Genomic DNA, 12,446 nt, shown 5'->3' with positions numbered 1-12,446 from the left:
GACTAGGCTGGCTTTGAACTCAGAGATCTGTCTGCCTCTGCCTCTGAGTGCTGGGATTAAAAACTTGTACCTCCAGTGCCTGGCAACTTTATTAACTTGGTGGGATTTAGACGTCTCTGGGAGACAGGCCTCTGGGTGTGCTTCGGAGGTAATTTCTAGATTCTGTTAATTGAGATGGGAAGACCCATCCTAAATATGGGTATCACCATTCCCAGGGCTGGGGGTCAAAGACTGTATAATGAGAAGGCCAGCTTGAAGGAACCGAGGACATGGTTGTTCCAAGGTATGGATGAAAAGATTTTTCTTGTAGATGTGAGGGAGATGTAACCAGAGCCACCTGGAAGAGTCCAGAGCAGGGAGAGGAAAAAGCAGATTAAACATGGCCAGCAGACTGAACTGGGCCCTGAGAGGAGTTGGGGGGGGGGCAGGTGAAAGAGGAAGAGATGAGAGAGGGCCAAAAGAGGGGACCAAGAGCAAAGAAAGTGCACGGCCAAAGGGGCAGCGTTCTATAGGAATGAGAAGCTGTGGGGAGGGAAGCTCACGAGCTGGAGTTTAGGAGAGGGGATTGGGTGAGAAGAATTGAGAACAGAGCTACAGGTATCGAGTGAGTCTGGGGGCCAGCAAACACTTCGGCACACTAATAGGCACCTCGGTGAGCCATTCTGCAGTTTCTTTTGGGTCCGACACAGTTGAACAGCAACATTCATCTCTCTCTACTTCCTGACTGTGGTCACACACAGTGTAACCTGGGCTTCATGTTCCTGCCGCCTCCATCCTTGCCTTCCCCCGCCTGCCGTGATGGGCTAACTGTACCCTTTAATTATAGGTCAAAATAAACTGTTCCCGGCTCAGGTTGCTTCTGTCAGGGATATTGTAGCAGCAGTGAGAAAGATAAGCGATGCAGTGATACGGGATGGAGGCAAGTACACGTCCTGCAGACGCTGCCGTGGAAGCTGGAACTTGAAGATGAGTAGAATGTTGACCAGCAAAGGATGGATGGGGATATCCCTGTGGCAGGGTTGTCCCTGGGGCTGCGCGCGGGCTGAGCCTTATTCTAACTCGGGTAGCTCTGGAAAGATTGGGTTGAGTCTGGTCAGGCTGAGTGGTACCACCCAGGGAAGGTACTGAGTGGGTATCTGTGGAGCATGCTGAGTGTTGATCCTTTTGCTTCAGATCTCTTCTCAGGTCCCGGGAGTTCATTCTGCGTGTATTTGCTGTTTAGAGGTCGTTGGGTCAAGCTGTGGCTCACAGTGAGACAAAGCCAGGGGGTTCAAGTAAGAATTAAGTTTATGTCTGGGGACTATCATAATAAATTACCGCACACTAGTTGGCTTAAAACAAGCATTTATTTCCCTCCCACTTGCGGGAGCCCGGAAGTGGGAAGTCATGGTGTGAGCATGGCTAGCTTCTCTCTCAGCACTCTGAAGGCTGAGGTAGGAGGATTGAGTGTGTGAGGTTAGCCTGGACTACATAGTGAGATTCTGTCTCAAAATAAAAATTTGAAAGGGCTGAGGCTGTAGCTCAGTAGAGGCACACTTGCCTGGCATGTGAGAGGCCTTGAGTAGCACCCCAAAACCCTAGCGGGGAACAAAGCTCACTACTCTACAATTCATACCAGTCCCCCACTGAGGCCTTGGATAGACACTGGTTCATAGACACTCATTCTACACATGAAACACATACAATCCTGCCCTCTTTTGTGTGTGTCTGTGTGTTTGCACATGTGTGTGCACATTGTGTGGAGGCCAGAGATTAATATTGGGGTTCTTCCTCAGTCTCTCCTACATTTTAATTTTAATACTATTGTATGTGTATGTCTGTATGTATATCTGTGCGCCACATATATGTCTGGTGCCTGAAGAGGCCAAAAGGGAGCATCAGAGCCAGGCAGTGGTGGCACACACCTTGGATCCCAGCACTAGGGAGGCAGAGGCAGGCAGATCTCTGAGTTCTAGGCCGGCTTGGTCTACAGAGTGAGTTCCAGGACAGCCAGGGATACACAGAGAAACTCTGTCTTGAAAAACGAGAGAGAGAGAGAGAGAGAGAGAGAGAGAGAGAGAGAGAGAGAGAGAGGCATAAGATCCTCTGTAACTAGAGTCACAGAGTCACAGATGATTGTGGTCTATCACATGGTAATTAAACCTGGGTCCTCTGAAAGAGCAGCCGGTGCTCTTATCTGCTGAACCATTTCTCCAGCCCCTTTACCTTTTTTTTTTTTTTTTTTTTTTTTTTTTTTTTTTTTTTTTTTTTTTTTGTGACTGGGTCTCTTCTTTCAACCGGGACTTCCCAACTGACTAGACTGGCTGTTCAGTGAGCTCCATGGGTCCTTCTGTCTCTGTTCCTTCAAGCCTGGGTTTACAAATGTGTGCTGCTGTATCTGGCTTTTCTATAGGTTCGCAGGATCTGAGCTCAGGGCATCATGCTTGCTGTGTAGCATGTATTTTACCAACTGGGCTATCATCTCCACAGCCCTGAGACTTGCCCTCCTTATAATCAGAATAACTAATGTGCAGAGGACTTGGAAAGAAGTACTTGCTAAAAGTGTCTCCTTTGAGTCTGGGCCTTGAATTTGGCATTTGACATGGCAAGCCTTTGGGAGTGAGGAAGGCAAGGGACGGGAATGAGGGAGGATTGCTTCTCTTTGCAGATTCAGGTTAAAGCAGTCGCTCCCAGCCTTCCTAAGGCTATGACCCTTGAATACAGTTCCTCCTGTGTTGAGACCCCAACCATAAAATTATTTTTGTTGCTACTTTAAATCTGTAAGTTTGCTACAGTTGTGAATTGTAGTGTAAATATCTGTGTTTTCTGATGGTCTTTTTGGGTTATGAGTTACAGGTTGAGAACTGCTGGGTTAAAGCAAAGAGAAGCAGGCCACTCTGTAGAGATGGGACAGAGCTGAGGCACAGGGGTGCATTCTTAAATAGCCACTCCCTGTTTCCCTACTCTTTTGTTGGCTTAGAAGGAAAAGTATCAAAGATAGCATGCAAGTTCAGCAAACCGCCTTAGTTCCTGGCTAGCTAAGAAAGCCAAGTTGGAACTGAGAGAGAAACTCAACCCAGTAAGTCTGAGCTCTGAGATAGACCCCTGAACTTACGGACTCTGCTTTCAACTATTTTTAGCCGTATAGTGTAGGGAAAGAGTCGAGCCAAAAGGAGACAAGTGTGGCAAAAACAAATTCTGGGCATTTGTCTCTGGGGTGAGCCATGATCTGGCAGCGACGGGGCACATGCAAAGAAAAGCCTGGGAAGGGACACGGTCCAATTTGTCAGTCTAAGCAAATTAGTGACTCAGCTGCTGATAAGGGCCCAGGGTGAGAGCCTTTCAGATGAGTCACCATAGATTGTTCCCGAGGCGTAAATCCTGCTTTGCAGCTCAAAAGCCTAAACCGAGGTGGGACAGATTTCTATTTGAGATAGGCTTTTAGCCTAGGCTAACATCTGTCTCACTGTGTAGCTGTGGATAGCCTTGAGATTCTGATCCCCCTCCCCCACCTCTCCAGAGCTAGGATGACAGGCATATCTCACCATACCCAGTTTGAGTAGAGCTTGGGCATGAACCAGGGTGCCAGCCAGCCAGTCACACTACCAGCTGGGCTGTATCTCCATGGCTTTTTAAGGTTCTAGAAACTATCTTAAATCTACTATCTTCCCCCAAGGCCAAGTCATAGTACATTTGTGCCTACTGTTTTGTGTGTATTCCTGGTGGTTGAATTTCAAGGAAACGACTTAATAGTTGGATTTTTAAAAAGATTTGTTTCTCCTATTTTTATCTATGTGTATCAGTGTGTGCATACCCATAGAGGCCAGGAGGTGTCATTGGATCCTCTGGACCTAGAGTTACAGATGGTGGCCATCTGCCTGATGTGATCTTGAGAACTGGGGTCCTTTGAAAGAGCAGCAAGCACTCCTAACTTCTGAGATGATTCTCCAGCCCCAGTAGTTGGATCTTGACTCTTGTTTTTAGCCCAATCAGCTGATGCGCCCTTTTCATTGGAATGCCAAGACTATAGACATTAACAACTATTTCTGAAGTGCTTTTTTAAATTAATTAATTAATTAATTAATTAATTAATTAATTAAATGTCTGAGTATACTCTATATACCAGAAGAGCAGGCAAAAGAGTCAGAGATACCCCCACTCCCATTGTTAGGAGTTCTACAGGAACACCAATCTAGCAACCATAACATATATGCAGAAGGCCTAGTGTAGACCCATGCAAGCTCCACAATTGCTGCTTCAGTCTCTGTGAGCTCCTATAAGCCCTGTTAAGCCCACATTTTGAGAGGTGGCCATTCTCTGTTTTAGTCTAGGACAGGTTGTATTAACCTTGGTGTAGGCCCTCCACAGTTGTAAAGCAGCCTCAGGGCCGGGATTCTCAGGGTAAACTCGCTCACCCAGTCATTCCTTCCTTGAGCTATTTACACTGCTGTAACAACACAAGTTGTTCAAGTTTGCTCTTCTGTTGTTGCGTTAAAACACCATAACCAAAAAAAAAAAAACAACTTGTGGAGGAGGGGGTTTATGTCAATTTACAGGTTCCAGCCCATCTTTGAGGGAAGCCAGGGCAAGAGCTCAGGGCAGGAACCTGAAGGCAGGAACTGAAGTAGAGACCATGGAGGGATTCCGCTTGCTTTTCATGGCTTCCTCAGTCAGCTTTCTTATAGCACCCAGGACCATGTGCCCAGGGATGGCATCGCCCACGATAGGCCTTGTCCTTCCCCATCAATTACTAATTAAGAAATTGCTCTACAGACTTGCCAATAGCCTGATCTTACAGAGATTTTTCTTTCGTTTTTAATGATTCTTTGTGAGTTTCACATCATTGCACCTCAATCTCATTCATCTCCCCATACCTCCCAATCTGCTCAAGTAAAATAAAATAAATAAAATAAACAAGACAAAAATCTCATTGTAGAAGTTGTAGTGGGTCACAGTGTGTCCCACAGTATACACTTTTGCCTACACACCTTTACTTGCAAATGTTCATCACAGTAAATCAGTGGTCTGGTTCAAGACCTCTGGCTTCTGCTACACTATCAGTACTGGATCCTCACCAGGACTCCTCTCAGATATTCTGTTGTTGCCTGTGTCTTGGAGATCCCACAGCTTTGGGTCTGTAGGACTTACCCCTTGATGTGCTCCAGCAGTTCATAGAAGAGGTAAATGTTGGAGCCACCACCTTGGCCCTGCCCTTCGACAAGGTCAAAAGGGATATCCAAATCTGCACATGAAGAGAAAGTGGTCCCAGAGTTAGGTAAAGTTCTGTCTTATACAGACTGTACAAATCCAATTTAATCACTTGAGGTTTTGGGTCTTAAGAATCTTTGAATTTCTTAGAAGTAAGAAAGCATCTTGGTTGACTATACAATTCAGTGACCTATTTAATCTACTCCATTTGGAGAAATAACCAATTTCTTCAATTTCTCTTGGGTTTACTGAAGAGATTCAGAATGGGTGTTTGCCATCAGTGGTCACTCCTTCCTGAGCATTCCTGTCTATCCACTGTGGAATGGATGCTGGAGAGACTCTGAACGGCAATTTGAAGAGAAGATGCTTAGAAGTGATCTACCATTCTGCAAGTTCTGAAGTGACGGAGAGACGGGTTGCAGAGAGAGAACAAACTAGACACAGGTATCTTAGTCAGGGTTTCTATTCCTGCACAAACATCATGACCAAGAAGCAAGTTGGGGAGGAAAGGGTTTATTCGGCTTACATTTCCATACTGCTGTTGATCACCAAAGGATGCAGGACTGGAACTCAAGCAGGTCAGAAAGCAGGAGCTGATGCAGAGGCCATGGAGGGATGTTCTTTACTGGCTTGCNTCCACTGGCTTGCTCAACCTGCTCTCTTATATAACCCAAGACTACCAACCCAGAGATGGTCCCACCCACAAGGGGCCCTTCCCCCTTGATCACTAATTGAGAAAATGCCCTGCAGCTGGATCTCATGGGGGCATTTCCCCAACTGAAGCTCCTTTCTCTGTGATAACTCCAGCTGTGTCAAGTTGACACAAAATTAGCCAGTACAACAGGTAAAGATAGATGATTCACAGAACAAAAAGGAGCCAGAAGAATAGAATATACTGCCAAAGTTAGTATTGGGCCAAGCAGAGCAATTCAGTCAGAAGCTGAGTGAAGCCAGGTTGAATCAGTCAGCTTGGAGAAGAGTTTTGAGTCAGAAGAGCTGTGTTGAGCCAGCCAGCCAGAGTTCAGAAAAAGCTAGAAAGCGTGAGCATATTCAGCAGTGAACCTCAGAGACAGAAACATTCTAGGTTTAGATAAGACTGTATGGAGGCTAGAAACTTCCAAGACTAGTCCTAGGTTAGCAGATAGAGACAGTAAACCTCTGAGAAGACATCACCCCCTTTCCTTCCCTCCTTCCCTTCCTTCTTTTTCTTTTGAGACAGGGTCTCTTTATGTAGTCCTGGCTGTCCTAGAACTCACCATGCAGACCTGGCTGGTCTTGCACGCATAAAGTTCTGCCAGCCTCTGCCTCCTAAATGCTGGGATTAAACATGTGACACTTGATGCTCCAGTGTAGGGGAATGCCAGGATGGGGAGATGGGAGTGGGTGGGGGAGCACTCTCATAGAAGCATGGGTGGGGGTGGGATAGGGAGTTTCCAGGGAGTGGGGAACTGGGAGAGGGAATAACATTTGAAATGTAAATAAAGAAAATATCCAATAAAAAACCAAAACCAAAACCAAACCAAAACAAAACAAAACCCACGTGTGCCACCATACCTAGCCCTTGTTCCTTGTTTTCTGGTTGTGGATTCAATGTGACCAAATGCTTCAGCTCCTGCTGCTTTGACTGCAATCCACATTAACTCCTTTCTCCCTTGAATTGCTTTATCACAGCAACAGTAAAGGAAATGAAGACACAGTGCATTTTCAGCATGAAAACATTAAAAACCATTATGAGCAATGCAGCTCTTTGCTAAATTCATTGCAACTGAAATTGCCTCAACCCAAGCCCCATGCCAAAAGCATGTGTGTCCTTGCTGTCCTCAGTCTAATAAAATTTTGCACTGTCCCAATTTTTATTTTTTATTTTTCTTACATCTAGTGTGTGTGTGTGTGTGTGTGTGTGTGTGTGTGTGTGTACTGGTACCATGTTGCACATATTAAGATCAGAGAACAACTTGGGTTTTTTCCCCTTCTACCGTGTAGGTTCTGAGAATCAAATTCAGTTTGTCAGGCTTGGCAGCAAACAGCTTTAACTGCTGAGCCACCTTATGGCCTGGCTTGCCCTGAGTTTTATAGGCTAGTTTGTTAATTCATTCATCTACTCAATGAATATCGTGATAGACATGGTGATGTGGTACAGTCTCTACACTTCTAGACAGAAGTGGTTTTAGGCTTTCTAGATAAGGCCAAGAGACCAAGGCAGACCGAGACCTTATCTCCACAGAGCTTAGGGAATAGAGGCGATGAGAAACAAGGCAACTACAATACAGGGTTATCCCACCAGTCCTATAAAATGGATTTTTAAAAAATGGTGAGGTTAGAGAATAGCTCAGTAGATGAAGTGCTTGCAACTTGAGTGTAAGGAGTTGAGTTCAATTCCCAACACCCATGCAAAAGCCAGGAACAATCCACTTGTAATCCCAGTGCCAAGGAGGTGGGGACAGACAGAGCAGATCCTGGGAGCTTGCAAGCTAGATCTCATAGCTGCACCTTACAGCCCCAGTCAGTGGATACCTGAGGTCCTCCTGCAGTTTCAAGAGAATGCCTACACACATGCTTTTCACTCATGTAACTGACTCACACACTTGTGCACTCAAGCACACACACACACACACACACATACACCACACAATATATGTACATATGTATATATATTTATGTATGTGTGCATATATATATGTAAAATCTCTATATATGTGCATATATATACAAACACACATACATACACATATAACACACAATATATGTACATATGTTTACATGTATGTGTATATAAGATCTATATATATGTGTATATACATACATACATACACCCACTACACACAATATATATATGTATACATATACACATACACACACACATATATATATATACACACACACACATACATCTATAATCTCTGTATATTTGTATACACACACACAAACACAAATACACATAGACCCCAAATTCATTAAAAGCAAAATAGCATTGATTTTAACATTTTGTGCCTGGTGTATTTGATGTTTTCATTTGTACAGCAGGACAAAATGAAAACCACGGACATTTTGTATAAAACAGAATTCGGCTCTGCACTGGGGCATTTTATTTTTCCTTCTATATATTCAGCTCATCTATTTGATGCTGATGGAAGGAATGCTTTCAATATTTGTATAGCCCAGGTTGCGGTTACATGAGGGTGTAGCTCATGATCCTCACAGGAAAGGGAGGGCTGTTAGGAAACAGAAACTCTCCCTTTCAGATTTGTCCATTGTGTGTAGCCGTGATAGAAATTTCTAGAAGAGAGTTCTGATATCACTGCCAAGTTGTAGCTGCATAAACATATGTCAAACAAGCTGTTTTCCAGGAGACAGCTCATTCCTTGGTGTCACTGTGCACAGTGAGCTACTAAAGATACCACAGGGCTCAGTGCTGACGTCAAGCGGATATGAGCCGCTCCGCAGCTGACTGCTACGCGTCCCAAATTGGAAACATGAGCTTGCCCACAGAAGACGGTCCAACTCGGCTTGACAAATGAATCCTCAACTGTTCCTCACGGTCATTTGTTTTAAAACGCTCAAGTGACTGTTCATTGTCCCAGCTGCTGTGTTAGGTAGCTCCTCAGAGGAAAACAAAACACAAAAATAACCCCCACCTCCCCTCCCCTGCAGACAGACAAAGAACAGTATCAGGAACCTTTCCTAATGCTGGCCAGAAAGAATCAAGTGCAAAAGGGACAAAGGCCCATCGATGGCAAAGAGATGATGTTTCCCATGAAAAAGAGTGGTGGCGTTGGTTATTTTTAGACCAAACTGCAATGAATGACATATGCACAGAATGCCCTCTGGGACTCACCCCTCACCCCCCTCATGTTAATTTTTGTCCTTCTTTAGCCTTTGCCCCAATTACTTTAACTTTTTTTTTTTTTTTTTTGGATATTTTATTTATTTACATTTCAAATGTCCCCTTTCTGATCTCTCCTTTGAAACCCCCGCTTCCCTCCTTGCTTTAACTTTGAAAAAACAAAACTGTATTATAGTATATTTTCACAAGGTCTTGAGAATCCTATCTTCTGAGATGTTGTTAAATATTAATATATAAAAATACCATATTTCAAGCATTAATGATGACTTTGTACGTTCTTGGTGGCAGTCTTTTTTGTGGTCCCAGGGATCGAACCTAAGATCTCATGAGACAAGTGCTCTACCAATGAGCTGCCTGCCCCTGAGCTGTGGCAGATTACGTTCTGTGATTCACTCAAAATATGTCAAACCAAGTGCTCTTGTTCAGGATTAATGCTAATACATGAGCATTTCAGATTCCTGAAGTCAAGCTGTCAATCAGTGGTAGTCAACTATGGGTCACAACCATGGGAAACACAGATTTCCGATGGTCTTAGGAAGTGAGACACCTCTCAGCTGCAACATTATGGTCATAAATTGTTGGTAACAAAAATAATTTATGGTTGGGGGTTCCTAAGACCATTGATGCATCTCTTCTTGTCACCTGTCCTCATCATCCTGCGTGTACTCACAGTACTGGTTAAAGGATGGAAAAGCAGTCAGTGGTCAAAGAAATGGGCTGGGTGGCACAGGTGTCCCAGTTAGAGAGACCATACTCATCCCAACTCATGAAGCACTTGGTCGGAAAATTAAGACTCCCTCCAAGGTGTTATAACCTCAAACCTGACTAGAGGTCAGTTTTCCAAGGGCATGAGTGTGGGCTTGTGGATTACACTGCCTGCTTGGGAGCGCACACTGTGGCTCAGTCTTCCTCAGCCACGAAGCCCTGGGCAACACCTTGTTCACCCTCCAGAGCCCCGGCCTCCTCCTTTCTACAGAGGACCGGTGGGTGGTACTTAACCTGACAGAGAAGATGGAATCGTTCCACTCGGTGGCTGCCGCAGAACAAGGCACTGATCAGTGCGGTGTGGGTGGTGATTGTAATTAGATATGGCTTTAACAGCTGTGGAATGCACGGTTGCACTGTAGCCTGAAACTGCAAGTACCTGTCTAAACAGGATATATTTACCCCGAGCCAGCTTTCCTCCCTCAGTCTTTTTTTTTTCTTTTCTTTTCTTTTTTTTTTTTTCTGGCTCAGAACATGGTACTCATAGCTTCACACATGCTGGACAAGCACCATCCCAGGAAGCTACAACCCCAGCCGTAGCTTAACTTTAGGCATCAAAACCCGGCTGTGCCTCAGCGAAGGGGTGCAATGGGATTGACGCTAAATGATTATAAATATGTCTTGAAGACTGACAAACAGAATTCCTAAGTTGGCTGTGAAATGGAGCCTGTCTTCAGACAGCTGAGGAGGTGAGGGTATTTCTGGCTAACACTATTAGTAGAATATCTGAAAGACCTTTGTCACGTCCTGGACACGATGTTTGGCTCCTTCGGGAAACTGGCAAGCGGTTGTCTTGCCTTGGTTCAACATCAAGTCAGAATCATGGCCTTTCTTTTCATTCGTCAGCCTGTGGTTGAATAAGTCATCGCAGGGTTCAATGGAAACACATTTAAGGAGGCTTAGCAGAGCAACATTTTATTATTCCTTTGAAGACTCATTTTTTTTTTCCCACCAGAGACAAACAACTTTTCATTTACTCTAATATTATCACCTATCCACCAGTTACTTAGGGAATAGCCAGGACACGCGGTGCTTTCTAACAGGGAAATCGGACGCCTGACTCTAAGCACTATGAGCACTGGCTGCCCCAGCTGCTCTCCAGGGTTCAAGTCCTGGCTGCCCAGCTTTCTCAGCTCGTGGGCTTGTGGTTAGGGAAAAGATGGAAGCAAATCCTCACTTACAAAGGAAATCTGAAAGCTTATTAATCAGTCTCCCATCATCACATTCTCATGATCTTCTGCTTGTACACTGTAGTCGGCAGTTAAACAATCCTGAGGAGGACTAGAGGGCCAGGCCTGGATGGGGAGGAATGTAGGTGAGGGATACCCACTCTGAATGGTGAACCTTAGTAGGTGTGTGTAGTGTAAGTGCAGGTATATGCACAGAGCCACAAGGGCATGAGTCAGAGGTCAACCTTGGCTATAGATTGGCCATTCCTTCCCCCTTGTTTGATGCAGGGTCTTCTGCTGTTCACCGCTGTGCTCGCCAGGTTTGCTGGCCTGCAGGCTCCCTGTCTCTGGCTCCCTTCTTGCTGTGGGCGCACTGGGGTTGGTTACAGATGTACACCACACTGCTTTGTACTCTTTATGCCATGGGTTCTGGAGAGCTGAGAGCTGGTCTTCGCACTTGTGAGGTAAGTGCTGTTTCTACTGAGCCACCTCCCAGTCCAACCATCAAGTTTTGATCCTCCTGTCTTGACCTCCTACATGCTGGGATTAAAGGTGTGACCCACCATGCCATTTATGTGGTACCAAGGATCAAACCTAGGGCACTGTACAAGAACTCAGCTGTGCTACAGCCCCAGACTCCTGAAAAATACTTTTTACATTGTTTTTCTTCAGCCATTTTGTACTTTTACTTCAGAATACATACTAGCTACAAAATTATTTATTAAATAATTATTTAAAATATTTAATTATATAATTATTGAAAAAGAAAATTATGATTATTTATTGAATCCATCTAACTTATTTATTTACTTGCTTATTTATTTTTGCTTATGTCCATCCTTGCAACACATGTGCACTCCAAGGTGTATTTGTGGAGCTCTGAGATGGGCTGGAGAGATGGCTCAGTGGTTAAGAGCACTGGCTTCTCTTCCAGAGGTCCTGAGATTAATTCTCAGCTACTGCATGTTGGCTTACAACCATCTGTAATGTGACCTGATGCCCTCTTCTGGCACTCATATACATAAAATAAATAAATCTTTTTGAAAGATGTAAAAAGAAAAGAAATGAAGAATCAGTTCTGTCTTTCTGCAATGCGGGTGCTCAGCATGGAGCTCAGGTTGTCAGGCTTGGCAGTACGATGTTCCCATCATCACGAGGCTCTGAAGCTGCTCATTCGAAACCAGCAACGCTTCCTGTGCTCCCTCTTTCTGATCCTGGGCAACAGCAGAACACTCTGCATTCTGACTCCATAACTCTGGTCTTTCAAGAAAGTTATATAGCTGGGCATAGAGGCTCATGCCTGTAATCTTCATATTTGGGAGGTTCAAGTGGAAAAACTGCCTCTTAGTTTAGGGCCGGCCTGGACTACCCTGTTTCTTTTCTTTTCTTTTCTTTCTTTCTTTCTTTCTTTCTTTCTTTCTTTCTTTCTTTCTTTCTTTCTTTCTTTCTTTCTTTCTTTCTTTCTTTCTTTTAGAATATAC

This window comes from Mus pahari, chromosome 7 (genome assembly GCF_900095145.1).
Source record: "Mus pahari chromosome 7, PAHARI_EIJ_v1.1, whole genome shotgun sequence".
Taxonomy (NCBI): domain Eukaryota; kingdom Metazoa; phylum Chordata; class Mammalia; order Rodentia; family Muridae; genus Mus; species Mus pahari.
The sequence above is the reverse complement of the archived record's forward strand: the minus strand, read 5'-3'. Positions refer to the sequence as shown.